Raw genomic sequence first — 16,651 nt, 5'->3', positions numbered from 1 at the left:
TTTTTTTTTAAACCTCACCACGCCTATTAACATTGATGAGATGAAAATAAAAAGTTAATTTGTCTGTATGATTATCATGATTATTTGTAATATTAATTTAGAATTTTTCTTTGAACGCCGTATGATTCTTTTTGTACTTTTAATAACATTCCGTATGTGTTTTTATTTTATTTTGCTGTAGAAAGTGAAGATTTTATACATTTGTGTTGTGTGTTCACCTCTTGTTGAGTGTGTTGACTATCCATGCTGGACATGTACACAATAAAATGTTCTAAAAACAAAGAAGTCTACTAGTCTAAAGCGATACTGCATTTTATGAACTATCCCAATGACCTACTCATGATGTGATTTGTGTTTTGATGCTTGGCACTGCACCAATACAGAAGCTGTGGGACCATGATTTATTTTGTCCACCATAATGTAAGATTCCCAATTGAGGACTTCAGTAAATAAACAAACTGTATCCTGACAATGGTCCCACCCCTTCTTCAAACTCTCCCTGATCTAAGATCACAGTCCGTGACCAGGGCCACACTTCCGCTTTCTCAAGAACCATGGACCATGGGAAACTGGGAGGGAGATTTGGCAGCAACAGCCCAAATACTACAGAGATGAGAGGAAGCAAGTACAGTAGTTTGGTCAGAGCAGTTGCCCTTCTATACAGTAGTAACCTACAGTTGAAGTCGGAAGTTTACATACACTTAGGTTGGAGTCATTAAAACTAGTTTTTTAACCACTCAACAAATTTCTTGTAAACAAACTATAGTTTTGGCAAGGCGGTTAGGACATCTACTTTGTGCATGACACAAGTTATTTTTCCAACAAGTCATTTTTCCAACTGTCTGTTTACAGACAGATTATTTCACTTATAATTCACTGTATCACAATTCCAGTGGGTCAGAAGTTTACATACACTAAGTTGACTGTGCCTTTAAACAGCTTGGAAAATTCCAGAAAATGATGTCATAGCTTTAGAAGCTTCTGATAGGCTAATTGACATCATTGAGTCAGTTGGAGGTGTACCTGTGGATGTATTTCAAGGCCTACCTTCAAACTCAGTGCCTCTTCGCTTGACATCATGGGAAAATCAAAAGAAATCAGCCAAGACCTCAGAAAAAAATTAGACCTCCACAAGTCTGGTTCATCCTTGGGAGCAAGTTCCAAACGCCTGACACATACCACACATACCACGTTCATCTGTACAAACAATAGCACGCAAGTATAAACACCATGGGACCACGCAGCCGTCATACCGCTCAGGAAGGAGACGCGTTCTGTCTCCTGGAGATGAACGTACTTTGGTGTGATAAGTGCAAATCAATCCCAGAACAACAGCAAAGGACCTTGTGAAGATGCTGGAGGAAACCGGAACAAAAAAGTCTATATACACAGCAAAAACGAGTCCTATATCGACATAACCTGAAAGGCCGCTCAGCAAGGAAGAAGCCACTGCTCCAAAACCGCCATTAAAAAGCCAGACTACTGGCAGTTTGCAACTGCACATGGGGACAAAGATGGTATTTTTTGGAGAAATGTCCTCTGGTCTGATGAAACAAAAATAGAACTGTTAGGCCATAATGACCATCGTTATGTTTGGAGGAAAAAGGGGGAGGCTTTGCAAGCTGAAGAACACCATCCCAACCGTGAAGCATGGGGGTGGCAGCATCATGCTGTGGGGGTGCTTTGCTGCAGGAGGGACTGGTGCACTTCACAAAATAGATGGCATCATGAGGTAGGGAAATTATGTGGATATATTGAAGCAACATCTCAAGACATCAGTCAGGAAGTTAAAACTTGGTCGCAAATGGGTCTTCCAAATGGACAATGACCCCAAGCATACTTCAAAAGTTGGGGCAAAATGGCTTAAGGACAACCAAGTCAAGGCATTGGAGAGGCCATCACAAAGTCCTGACCTAATCCTATAGAAAATTTGTGGGCAGAACTGAGAAAGCATGTGTGAGCAAGGAGGCCTACAAACCTGACTCAGTTACACCAGCTCTGTCAGGAGGAATAGGCCAAAATTCAGCTTGTGGAAGGCTACCCGAAACGTTTGATCAAAGTTAAAGAATTAAAGGCAATGCTACCAAATACTAATTGAGGTTATGTAAACTTCTGACCCACTGGGAATGTGATGAAAGAAATAAAAGCTGAAATAAATAATTCTCTCTTCTATTATTCTGACATTTCACATTCTTAAAATAAAGTGGTGATCCTAACTGACCTCAGACAGGGAATTTTTACTAGGATTAAATGTCAGGAATTGTGAAAAACTGAGTTTAAATGTATTTGGCTAAGGTGTATGTAAACTTCCGACTTCAACTGTATATCCAAATCATGACAGAGCATATATGGTAGATTGAATCAATCAAATGTATTTATAAAGCCCTTTTTACATCAGCCGATGTCACAAAGTGCTGTACAGAAACCCAGCCTAAAACCCCAAACAGCAAGCAATGCAGATGTGGAAGCAGATGTAGATTCACAATCCTATTCACTTAGATATCTATATTCAAATATTTACAGTGCCTTCCCGAAAGTATTTGCACCCCTTGTGTTTTTAAAACATTTTGTTGTGTTATATCCTGAATTTTGAATGGATAACATTTAGATTTTTTGTCACTGGCCTACTGTGATAAGGTGCGTCTAGGTGATAGGTGTAGGAGTCAGGCGCAGGAGAGCAGGGATGTCTGAGAAGCGTGTTTTAATAAAACAGTCCACCAACACTGGAATGGCACAAACGAAAAGGACAACGCCCTCATAAACACAGTTCCGACACTCATACACTTACTTAACCGTGAAAACAAATAACGGTAAATCCAACCGAGCACATCACAATAAAAGACTAATCCCGCACAAACTAGGCAGGCAACAGGTTACAATTATACACACAGAAATGAACGCAAATGAAACCAGGTGTGAAAAAGAACCAAAGACAAAACAAACAGAAAAGGAAAAAGGGATTGGTGATGGCTAGTAGACCGGCGCCCGAACAGGGAGAGGAGCCACCTTCGGTAGAAGTCGTGACACCTACACACAATACCCCATAATGTCAAAGTGGAATGAGGTTTTTAGAAATGTTTAGAAATTAATAAAACCTGAAAAGCTGAAATGATAAGTATTCAACCCCTTTGTTATGCCAATCCTAAATAGATTCAGGAGTAAAAATGTGCTTAACAAGTCACATAATTGTGTGCATTAATAGTGTTTAAAATTATTTTTGAATAGCTACCTCATCTCTGTACCCCACACATACTATTATCTTAAGGTCCCTCAGTCGAGTAGTGAATTTAAAACACAGATTCAACCACAAAGACCAGAGAGGTTTTCCAATGCCTTGCAAAGAAGGGCACATACAGTATTGGTACTGTAGATTTAAAAAAAGCAGATATTGAATATCAGGTGTCCTTCCTAACTTAGTTGCCAGAATCTGCTCAGAGATATCACCAATGCGGCCAATGGTGACTTTTAATCAGTGACAAAGTTTAATGGCTGTGATAGGAGAAAACTGAGGATGAATCAACAACATTGTTGTTACTCCACAATACTAATCTAATTTACAGAGTGAAATGAAGGAAACCTGTACATAATAAAATAAATATTCCATGCATCCTGTTTGCAACAAGACACTAAAGTAATATTCACGTTTTGTCCTGAATACAAAGTGTTGTGTTTGGGGCAAATCCAATACAACACATTACTGAGTATCACTCTTCATATTTTCAAGCAAAGTGGTGGCTGCATCATGTTATGGGTATGCTTGTAATTGTTAAGGACTTGGGAGTTTTTTAGGATAACAAATAAACATAATGGATCTAAGCACAGGCAAAATCCTTGAGGAAAACCTGATTCAGTTTGCTTTCCACGAAACACTGGGAGCTGAATTCACCTTTCAGCAGGACAATGGCCTAAAACACAATGTATTGAATACTCAGGGAGAAAAAGGTGTAGATTCATGCGCAGGGCGCGGCAGGTGTTTATTTCGCCTTCGCAGAAGGCAGGAATCGTGGTCACAGGCAGGCAATGGTCATACATAGGTAGGCAAACAGGCAGGTGAATCAAAACTAGGACTGAAGGATATAACTGGTTCTCACAAACAAGCTAGGAAAATGCTTAGTACAGTCAAAATGAACAATACCTCACAAAGGCACAAACAGAATGAACTGAACTAAATAAGGAGCCGATGAGACCAGGTGAGTAACTAATACAGGTGAAATCAATGAACACAAATGAAAGACAGAGCTACGTTCAAGAACACAAAGAAACAGAACACAAGGTTGATTAAGAAAATAAATACTGAACCTTACACACAAGGCCAAATCTACAGTACACTGAAATTGCTTACCAAGGAGACAGTAAATGTTCTTGAATGGCCCAGTTGCAGTTTTACTTATATCGGCATGAACATCGATGGCAAGACTTGAAAATGGTTGTCTAGCAATGATCAACAACCAATTTGACAGAGCTCGAAGAATTTTGAAAAGAATAATGGGCAAATATTGAACAATCCAGGTGTGCAAAGCTCTTAGAGACTTACCCGGAACAACGCACAGCTGTAGTCGCTGCAAAAGCTGATTCTAACATGTCTTGACGCGGGGTGTGAATACTTACACAACCATTCAAAAGTTTGGGGTCACTTAGAAATGTCCTTGTTTTTGAAAGAAAGGCAATTTTTATGTCCATTAAAATAATATAATTGCAAAAGGATTTTCTAATAATCAATTAGCCTTTTACAATGATAAACTTGGATTAGCTAACACAATGTGCCATTGGAACACAGGAGTGATGGTTGCTGATAACGGGCCTCTGTACGCCTATGTAGATATTCCATTTTTTTTAAACTGCCGTCTCCAACTACATAAGTCATTTACAACATCTACACTGTATTTCTGATTTTAAAAAATTGCTTTTCTTTCAAAAACAATGACATTTGTGACAAGTGACCCCAAACTTTTCAACGGTAGTGTATGTAAATTAGATATTTCTGTATTTCATTTTCAATAAATTGGCTAAATATTGTGTGTATATGGGTGAGAAAAAATATGGATTTAATCCATTTTGAATTCAGGCTGTGGAACAAAATGTAGAATAAGTCAGGGGAATGACTACGTTTTGAAGGCACTGTAAATGCAAGCTCTCATCTGAACATTAATAAATAGGCAATTTTAATTACACGCGACAGCGCAAGATAACGAACCATAGGTCTACAAGGAATGCATTAGTGGTACCGTCGCAAAATAGCTACATATTTTGGCCTAATGCGATAGACCTCTTTGTAGCCATTTTGCAACGGCTCCGCTAATGCTCCGCTAATGCATTCCTCGTAGGCCTTGTCAGGGCTTTGAACCTGCTGAGCTCTAATCATTTCCCGACCTCTACCTAGAATTGAGCACCTGACCTAGGCCTTGTTAAATTAGCTCACTTATACTGGCTGCGCCTCTGAGCAGTGGACTAATTATTACCAGAAATACCTAACCACAGCTAGAAACATACCTTGTTATTAACCTCACATACACACCTGTTAGGCCTACATACTGCACAAACCCACCTGTTACTGTACTACTGTACCTACCATATATAAAAATAGTAAGTTCATACCTAATATTCTGAAAAAAGTAGCTAATGGTATGTCCTTACCCTGTCCCCTTAACCACCCTTTCTATTTCTTCATGTCTGTCTTTGTCTAACCGTATGGAAGCCCTTTCCTGCACAAAGAACATAACATTTGACTACTAATTTGGGTTATGAGATAGTAAGGCATAATTATGAGATAGTAAGTCATTACTATGAGATAGAAAGTCATATCTTTTAGAAATCTAGTCATAATAATGAGATACCAAGCCATAATTAATAGATGGCAAGTCAGATACATTTAGGCGATCTGTATCACATAAATCCCACATTGTGTGTGTGTGTGTGTGTGTGTGTGTGTGTGAGAGAGAGAGTTTGTGGTGATATTGTTCCATGGAGAGTTTTGTTGATGTGAGTTGGTGCCTGTTTGATAACATCTGGTTGACATCCGATTTAATGAATTGATTCATTCAATTCAATTCATTAAAGGGGCAATCTGGGATTGGTATATCCAATTATTCATATATAGACATTGATTCTTTAAGAATACAACTTAGAAATTCCCCATGAGCAACAGTCTTACCCCATCAGAACCCAAAATATATGCTTTTTATTCCATTGTTTGTAAACAATGTAATATTAGACAAACACTGAATAGCTTCAAAACATGGTAAAACTATCATGTTGATGTCATGGATGGTCAGTCATTGCATCCATATGTGAGAGTCCTTGCGTCTATGAATTTGAGAGTGGTTACCCTATTCCTCAGCTGTTTACCAAACAAAGTGGCGATGAGAACGCTTTTTTACTGTTTGAATCCCAGATTACCCCTTTAAAAAGTGTCGACCTGCAAGGCTATTCAATGTCCATGATCCAGACTTACTATCCCATAATAATGACTTACTAATTAATTATGACTATTACATAAATATTACTCACTATCTCATAACTCCTAGTCAGAATTTGGGGTGTGGTGGGAATGGGCCGACCCTCTTAGTGTTAAAAAGTGAGGTAATGGTGTAATGTGCAGAACATCTGCTATAGCATAATATGTTTGGGCACTTGGCAAAAATAAAGTAAAGGGAGCAATGTCTCAATTCATAGCAGGACCAACCCATTACTCATAAACTACACATGCATATGGAGTGTATGTTAGACTTTGAGCAAACAGAGTGCACATATGGAATGGGAACATTAGATGGGTTTCTATCAGTTTGTGGCCTAAATGACAGCTCAATACACTTTCTTTGGAGTCCTATTTGCTTATGTCTCGATTACGTGATGAAATTGGTAAATCTATGGAAATTCACTTTGTTTAGTGTACTGAAATTTGTATCCCTCTTGGCTTTTTAGGTATCGTGGCTTTGCGAGCTGTGACATCTGGCCCATGCTTGCTCATGATTAGACTCCACCTGCTTTAGGGCAGAGAGGTTACCTTGTAAACAGTCTGAGTCTCAGTGGAGCACCAGTTCTGTTTCTGGCCCGCAGCAAAAACACCCACCTCACCGCCATGCTTACTCAAGTCCCGCTGGCTCAACCACACATTCAGGCATGCAGGCCAGCACGCACAGGAGAGAAGGACACTAGAAGGGTTCAAGGGAGGATGATGGATGTTGATTATAGTCATGATGGTCAACAGTGATCCTCAGTACATCTGTAGCGTTTTCCTCATCAGAGAATTATTGTTCGTATACAGTCCAGGGTCAGAGGAAGTGGCTCGGTTAGGGTCACATGATCCATCCGGGTCACTCTTTTTCCTGAGAAAAAGTTCTGTCCTGGTTGCCACGGCAACAGGGTCCTGTGGACCCTGAGTTCTAACTCTAGTTCCCGCAACCCCCCAGCTGTTGTGACATTTGAGTGTGGAGGACTCAAGAGAGACACGGACCTCACAACTGTGTTGGAAGTTCACAGAGAGCGACTGTAGCATGTTTTGTATTACACAAATTGTCTTTCCCTAATATTACCAGAATATACCACATTTTTATGAAGTCCCAGAATAACTGGAAGGCCGCACGAATTTTGAACTATGTCAGAGTAATGTACTGTTTACGCCGTTTAAAGTACAAAGGGCTCCAGATGAGGAAATAAATGGTAGACCTGATGTGCGTGTTTTATAATGCAGGCCCCCTCTCCTCTGTGTAGTAAAACCCTGTGGAACCCTGTTTAATCTGAGGTCTATGTTTAGGAGAGAGGAGGTAAGTCTTCCCCCTCAGAACTCCATGTCACATTAAACACAAGCCTCACAAACCTACCCCAGGGATAAGCCTGGAACACAGAAGGCAACAGACCAAGCGTCTATTAAACACACACCCTCTGATAGAGGAACCTGTAACACTGTGTGTGTGTGTGTGTATGTGTGTGTGTGTGTGTGTGCGTGCGTGCGTGCGTGCGTGCGTGCGTGCGTGCGTGCGTGCGTGCGTGCGTGCGTGCGTGCGTGCGTGCGTGCGTGCGTGAGTGAGTGTGTGCGTGTGTGTGTGTGTGGTTATGTACATGCTTGTGTAGTTATGTGCGTGGGGGTGTGTGTTTAGTTATTCTGCACCCACGTGTGTGATGCACCCAGTAAGCCTGTATATAGAACAGGTGTGTGTTGGACCTCTGAGTGAATGAGTGAGCAGAACCAGACAGTGGTCTGACTGATGCTAAACCCATTACGGTAATGAGGAGGAAAGGCTATGAAATTACATGGTGCAATTGGGTTAAAGAGGAGAGCATCATGAGGGAATCTTACTGCTGACGTCATATGGTGGCAAGCACACGGCCTCTCCATAAAGAAGCTATCACAATATGCGTGTGACTGGGTCAGGGAAGTAATGTAGCATTTAGTGTTGTGAAGATTGCTTGGTGACCCGTCAAAACAACGGCCGAGCCACAAAATACCATTGGGTTTAGTAAAATGGGCATTTGTGGTGAAAATAATCAATTTGTTTTGTAGTTAATCTAGGCAACTGATGTTTTTCAATGCCTCAGTATAGGAGGCCATGGCAACAGATTCCACACTTGCTCACATGCCATTCACCATGTCCATGACAAAAGCCGTTATCAAATAAAATAAAATAAAATTTTTGGGGTCACATACATGTATTCAACAGATGTTATTGTGGGTGTAACGAAATGCTTGTGCTTCTAGATCTGACAGTGCAGCAATATCTAACAAGTAATATCTAATAATTTCACCACAAATACCTAATAGACACAAATCTAAGTAAAGGAATGGAATTAAGAATATATAAATATATGGATGAGCAATGTCAGAGCGGCATAGACTAAAATAGTAGATAGTATAGTAGTAGTAGTAGTAGAATACAGTATATGCATATGAGATGAGTAATGCAAGATATGTATAAACATTATTAAAGTGACCAATGATTTCAAGTCTGTGTATGTAGGCAGCAGCCTCTCTGTGCTAGCGATGGCTATTTACCAGTCTGATGGCTGTGAGATTAAAGCTGTTTTTCAGTCTCGGTCCCAGCTTTGATGCACCTGTACTGACCTCGCTTTCTGGATGATAGCGGGGTGAACAGGCAGTGGCTCGGGTGGTTGTTGTCCTTGATGATCTTTTTGGCCTTCCTGTGACATCGGGTGCTGTATGTGTCCTGGAGGGTAGGTAGTTTGCCCCCAGTGATGCGTTGTGCAGACCGCACCACCCTCTGGAGAGCCCTGCCGTTGTGGGCGGGGCAGTTGCCGTACCAGGCGGTGATATAGCTTGACAGGATGCTCTTATTTGTGCATCTGTAAAGGTCTGTGAGGGTTTTAGGTGACAAGTCAAATTTCTTCAGCCTCCTGAAGTTGAAGAGGCGCTGTTGCGCCTTCTTCACCACACTGTTAGTGTGGGTGGACCATTTCAAAATCAAATCAAACTTTATTTGTCACATGCGCCGAATACAACATGTGTAGACCTTACCGTGAAATGCTTATTTACAAGCCTTTAACCAACAGTACTGTTCAAATAATCTACAGTCAAAAATTATAAAAAGTAACACAATAAAATAACAATAACGAGGCTATATACAGGGGGTACCGGTACCGAGTCAGTGTGTGTGTCACGCCCTGGCCTTAGTATTCTTTGTTTTCTTTATTATTTTAGTTAGGTCAGGGTGTGACATGGGGAATGTATGTGTTTTTGTATTGTCTAGGGGTTTTGTAGGGTAAATGGGTCAGTGTCTTGTCTAGGTGTTTGTATGTCTATGGCTGCCTGGATTGGTTCTCAATTAGAGGCAGCTGTGGTTCATTGTCTCTAGTTGAGAGCCATATTTAAGGCAGTCATAGGCATTGGGGTTTTGTGGGTAATTGTCTATGTTGTACGTTTGTAGCTTGTGTGTGCACTTACGTTTATAGCTTCACGATCGTTTGTTGTTTTGTTTCGTTTTGTTATAGTGTTCGTTGCGTGTTTTTCCCTTCTCTAAATAAAAGAGAATGTATTTTGCACACGCTGCGCCTTGGTCCTCTCTCTCACCCATAGACGATCGTGACAGTGTGAGGGTACAGGTTAGTTGAGGTAATTTGTACATAGGGGTAGGTAGGGGTGAAGTGACTATGCATAGATAATTGTTCAACAGTCTTATGGCTTGGGGTAGAAGCTGTTATGGAGCCTTTTGGTCCTAGACTTGGCGCTCCGGTACTGCTTGCCGTGCGGTAGCAGAGAAAACACTCTATGACCTGGGTGACTGGAGTCTCTAACAATTTTATGGGCTTTCCTCTGACACTGCATATTATATAGGTCCTGGATGGCAGGAAGCTTGGCCCCAGTGATGTACTGGACCGTACGCACTACTCTCTGTAGTGACTTACGGTCAGATGCCAAGCAGTTGCCATACCAGGCGGGGATGCAACCAGTCAGGATGCTCTCAATGGTGCAGCTGTAGAACTTTTTGAGGATCTGGGGACCCATGCCAAATCTTTTCAGTCTCCTGAGGGGGAAAATGTTTTGTCGTGCCCTCTTCACGATTGTCTTGGTGTGTTTGGACCATGATAGTTCATTGGTGATGTGGACACCAAGGAACTTGAAACTCTCATCCCGCTCCACTACAGCCCATTGATGTTAATAAGAGCCTGTTTGGCCCGCCTTTTCCTGTAGTCCACAATCATCTCCTTTGTCTTGCTCACATTGAGGGAGAGGTTGTTGTCCTGGCACCACACTGCTAGGTCTCTGACCTCCTCCCTATAGGCTGTCTCATCGTTGTCGGTGATCAGGCCTACCGCTGTTGTGTCGTCAGCAAACATAATGATGGTGCTGGAGTGGTGTTTGGCCAACATTTCAGTTTGCCAGTGTTATGTACGCCGAGGAACTTACATATCACTGACAAACTTTACTGCTGTAACCTCTCCCTCTATCTGTCTTTGTTTCTCTTTGTCTCTTCGTCGATCTGTTTTTGTCTCTCGCTTTCTCTCTCTCTCCATCTCCCTCTATTGCTCTCTCTCTCTCTCTGAGATGAAGCAGAAAACAACAGACAACATCCAAAGCAAATAACTTCGATAGGTGTGTGTTTGCTTCCCTCCATGTGTGAGTGTAGGACTAGACCTGTTTGTTTATAGACAGTCATTCAACAGACTCAGCAGCAGCACACTGTTTGTTCAGTGCCCTGAGAGGAGATTAGTCACACATTCCCTGCCCATGATGTCTAGGGATCCTGCTGCAGCTGCTTGGGCACCAGCCCCGGAGACCCCCACCAGGGCAGCCAGGCAGCATCTGGAGTGCACACTGCCCAGAGAGAGGCTGTGTTTGTGGGTCGCCTAGGAGGGGTGAGCCCTGAGAAGGTGGTGCTCTGTAGATGGAGTCATGTTTTCCACCCAGATGAGGTAGAGTGCAGAAGGCCTCATAAAGCAGAGAGAGATGCACATGCTAAACGGAGACTAAAGTCAAATCAAATTGTATTTGTCACATGCGCCAAATACAACAGGTGCGGATCTTACAGTGAAATGCTTACTTACAAGCCCTTAACCAACAATGCAGTTTTAAGATAATACCAAAAAAAGTAAGAGATCAGAATAACAAATAATCAAAGAGCAGCAGTAAATAACAATAGCAGGGCTATACACAGCGGGTACCGGTACAGAGTCCATGTGCGGGAGCACCGGTGTCGAGGTAACTGAGGTAATATGTACATGTAGGTAGAGGTTATTAAAGTGACTATGCATAGATAATAACAGAGAGTAGCAGCAGCGTAGAAGACGGGGGGACGGGGGGGCAATGCAAATAGTCTGTGTAGCCATTTGACTAGATGTTCAGGAGTCTTATGGCTTGGGGGTAGAAGCTGCTTAGAAGCCTCTTGGACCTAGACTTGGCGCTCCGGTACCGCTTGCCGTGCGGTAGCAGAGAGAACAGTCTATTACTAGGGTGGCTGGAGTCTTTGACAATTTTTAGGGCCATTCTCTGACACCGCCTGGAATAGAGGTCCTAGATGGCAGCTTGGCAACGGTGATGTACTGGGCCGTACACACTACCCTCTGTAGTGCCTTGCGGTCGGAGGCCGAGCAGTTGCCATACTAGGCAGTGACGCAACCCATCAGGATACTCTGATGATGCAGCTGTAAAGCCTTTTGAGGATCTGAGGACCCATGCCAAATCTTTTCAGTCTCCTAAGGGGGAATAGGTTTTGTTGTGCCCTCTTCACGACTGTCTTGGTGTGCTTGGACCATGTTAGTTTGTTGGTGATGTGGACGCCAAGGAACTTGAAGCTCTCAACTGCTCCACTACAGCCCCGTCGATGAGACTGGGGGTATGCTCGGTCCTCCTTTTCCTGTAGTCCACAATCATCTCCTTTGTCTTGATCACACTGAGGGAGAAGTTGTTGTCCTTGCGCCACACGGTTTCAGGGGATTTTCAATGCCTGCCTACCTATTAGTGTTCCTCCCTATCTCTCAGTGTTCCTCCCTTTCTCTCAGTGTTCCTCCCTATCTCCTCAGTGTTCCTCCCTATCTTTCCCCGCTGTATGTTTTTCTGTCATGCTCTTTCACATCCTCCCTCTACATTGTATCTCATCTGTTCCTTTAGAGCCCCTCATCTGATACCTGATCATTCTGTGACCCAGGACAGTATTGGACACGCATGTCCCTGCCTTCAACCAGCTGGCTCTTTTAAATGGTGCCGTTGAAGTCAGCAGTAAGGTAGTAAAGGTCTGCAGCTGAGAGCCACCATACACCCTCAGAAGAATCCAGTCCCCTCAGATCTGATCCAGATGGGACACTGTGAAATCTATTGTGAAGGAGACGTACCACAGATGGAGAGAAGGAGGAAGAGTAATATAGAGACTATCCCTCTTTTCCTCAAACGCCTCTCATTTCATTTATGTCATGCAGATGCTTGCATTGTCACTCCACCCCTCCCTTTCTCTCCTTGGTTTTAATAAGAATATATATTTTTTCACATGGCCGTTCCAGAATAAAGGAGCCTTTGCAGGGTGAGAGAGTCTGGTCCAGTTCTCGCCTCAACATGCATTCCTGCCCCCGTTCCATTCCAGGGCACTTGTTAATTGAATAGTTTCATTGTGCTCTGACTGGGCCATGAGATCTGTATCTGGAAGGTAGAACAGTTACTTTGTCTGAGTGAGCGGGGATTCCATCTACGGAACGTGTAATAAAGACAGAACGTAGATAAACTAAGGCAATGTATAATTACTATTGACTGGCCAATATCTCTATTGACTGGCATCATAGAGAATTAGCAGGATGGATTAGCTGTGTATAAACAAGTATCCAAGTCTGTTCCGCACAAGAAAAGAGGAGTCAGAGTATCTCTAGCAGCAGCAGTCCTCAAAAAGCACTATATCAGCAGAGACACCGGGGGGATTAGAGGGAGAGAGAGAGAGAGAGGTCGGATGAAAGGACTTCTGAAGGCCAGATAAGCCAGACAAATGACAGAGTTGCACCATGTCTCCCCTATAGGCCTGCATTGGAAGGGAGGAGAGAAGAGTGGAAGACTGATTGAGTTCATAGAACTGCTATATCTACTTCAGCATGGTGGTACTGAGAACCTCAGGGGGGAATGGTGGTTGAAGTGAGAGCAACACTGAGTGAATCTGTGCGTGAGTGAGGGAATCTGCACAATAATGTTTCACACATAGTGTTGTTGCTAGAATGGAAATGATAGACAAACAGGGCACAAGATGGAGAGAGAGAAAAGGAGAGAATGCATGCTTGAGGACAGTTAAATGACATTCCTCTGGGAGAGCATGGTGCCGTCTTTGGCACCCCTCTGCCAGTCACTCTCCTGTCTGATTCCCCTGCCTTGTGGGCTGGCATGGTATGTGTTGATTGTGTTGTTGTGTGCCACTCTGGAATGCAAACAGATAGCTACCTACCCCCCCCTCCCCGCCACAGGAGGCAGCCTGGGTATTTATTCTATCCACTCTTGTCATGCACCCTTTGAGCTAGGTGGAGATAAAACCCATTCATGCATACAACCCACCGTGCACTGCATTCTCCGCTAATGACAGGCTAGTTTGGGTTAGGCGTGTTTCCTTGAAATATCAGGGACACACAAAACCATGTTCTGTCTGTGTGTACTGGACATGCCCTGTTGGGGGGCTCTGTGAGGGCATGCTGAGTCTCTTTCTGCCCTAATAGGACTATCTAACCTATGTGTCACCATGACAGTGAGAGCAGACATGTAGATACAGGAGCTCTACTTTGGCAGGATGACTGGTGCTCTGTTCAGTGTCAGATAGGACAGAAGCCCTGGTACTGACCTCTGACAACCTAAAGGTGTTAGGAGCTCTGGCCCCATGGACTGGACCACACAGAGACCCCCCACATCCCTTATATCTGTGTGTTGGTGGACTTTCCCTCTCACTGGAACAGGGATATGGATCATACCTTTGGAATGGGAACTCCCAGGCACCCCTCTGTCTCTCTGCTCTATGTCATAGTCCAGGAGACAAGCCATGGATTCCTCACTAAGGCTTTCTAAGACAAGTTCTGGGAAACACTCAGGAGATCCCGTCAGGAGACTGTCTCTGAGTTAAAAGGGCAATCTGCAGTTCAAACAACAACAAAGCAGACACCCCGTCACTGTTTTTGTTAAACGTTCTACCACAGCGACCATGTTATTTTTGTGAAGCCAATTTGATTCTGAGTTCAGATAGAAATAGTTTGTATGTAAAAATTACTTCTAAGATGAATACTTAGTGTTTTTCCGAAATCACTTCACTTGCGCAAAAGAAAGAAGCTTGCGCTTCTAACTCTGATTAAGGTGTTTATATGTCCTAATATTTCAAAATATTGCTCAGAAAACCAGGTGTTTTAATCGGCTTATATGTCCTTTATGACCGTACGCTGTACGCCGGTTAAGATAAACAGATTAAGGTGTTTAAATTAATAATTCTATACTCTGCAGTTTAATATTAAATTATTAGTATGCATGTAAACGTACTCACTGAGGGTGAACTTGTTACTATGACCTCATGAAATCATACCTCCAGCTGGAAGTTGACTCTGCATCTGTGTCTTTAAATCATCTAGTGCATTAAAAACTTGGAACTGTCACCCACAGTCCCAGACTGTCACCTGACCACCCAACTGACCTGGAGCCCCACACACATGCACACGTACACACACACGCACACACACACACACTCACCAGACCTGGTCTTCGTCACTGTGCCTCTCCCAGGATGACCACACACCCAGTTTAAGACCAGGGTCAGGTTGCAAGACAGACAGAGATACCCCTTTACCCCCTTTTTTTCTGAATGTCTGGTCAGTCATTCATCCCAGAGATATGTCAACAGGTGCTCACATCAAAAAGCTCTTCATAATAGCCTCCGTCGATTATGTTTGATGTAAACATATAACCCGTATCTGCTGGCTTTAACAATTGCTCCCCTCTCGTATATGCTCTGCTATCTGTGTCGATGGTCCAGAGATAAGATATGGTGGGAGTGAGGCTGATAATCTGTCAGAGCCCCTGGTCCGTCTATGTGTCTTCTAAACCCGCCTAACCTCCAGGTCACCCTGTGTCTGTCTGTCTGCTGCTTCATGTTCACAAAGATGTAGATGCAGCGCTCTCACAGCTGCCATGCCTCTATAATCAGCCCCAACCCCCCACCTCCGGCAGATCTGCCTCTCTGAGCCAAAGGAATTGCCCACATCTGCCATGACCTCAACCTGTGGCAGTAGACATAGAGCTTTTAATAAAGACACACTACCCCCCGCCAGCCAGCATCTCTCTAATGCTCCACAGATACACAGAGCAGTGATCAGACACACACACGTTCCTCATATCCGCCTGTTAAAGCCAGACAATCAGACACCCCCTCTCCGCCTCACCCTGCCGCCAGCATCCCTGTCTACACTGTGTTTTCCTATAAAACTGTCAAGCGTGCGCTGAACCAGCAGAGCCAGACAATGCGATACTCCCAGCATAGGAGACTTTCAAAAACCTTGGGGAGACAGTGAGGACAGGTACGCACAAACAAGTACACACGCATAGGTATACGGATAAACACACACACACGGTAGGGACACATGGAGGAGGAATAGACTACAGTAACCCCTCCATTAGGTGCCTTGTTAACCCCAGGTAATTTGGTATAATTTAGCACTAGCTGCTGGTTCCTCTCTGGGTGGGGGGAGTGTTTCAGTCCTGCTGACAAATGGCTCCATCAAGTTCAAACTCCCACTTAATGTGAGTCCACCAGAAGTTCAGCCAACACGACTGGCACAGTGCATTGTGGGAGCTGGGCCAGAACGTCTTCTCTCAGTCCTAATATCACATGGTCTGTTAAACGAATTCAGTTAATATGAACTCATGTGTGGTTACTGCATATAAATGCATACACCAATTCAATATCAAATATATCAAACATTTGCTGCATGGGAAAACGTCTTCTTTACAGAACCATTCTCCCTATTCTCCCATTCATCCAGTCCTGCTAACATCCGAGAGTAGAGTACATTGTATGACTGTGGGGACCTGGGGATAGAGATGTGGTTGAAAGGGTACATGACTGTGGGCTTACAGTATGTGGATAAAATAGTCTTCCTGTCTCTAAGCCTCTGTCTCCTACATCCACCAGGCAAGGTCTCTAATGATTGGCTGGCCAGTGATCCCGATAGTGGTCTATAACGCATGAGGTCATTTACATCT

Source organism: Salvelinus namaycush, chromosome 30 (genome assembly GCF_016432855.1).
Source record: "Salvelinus namaycush isolate Seneca chromosome 30, SaNama_1.0, whole genome shotgun sequence".
NCBI lineage: Eukaryota > Metazoa > Chordata > Actinopteri > Salmoniformes > Salmonidae > Salvelinus > Salvelinus namaycush.
This window is presented reverse-complemented; position numbering follows the sequence as displayed.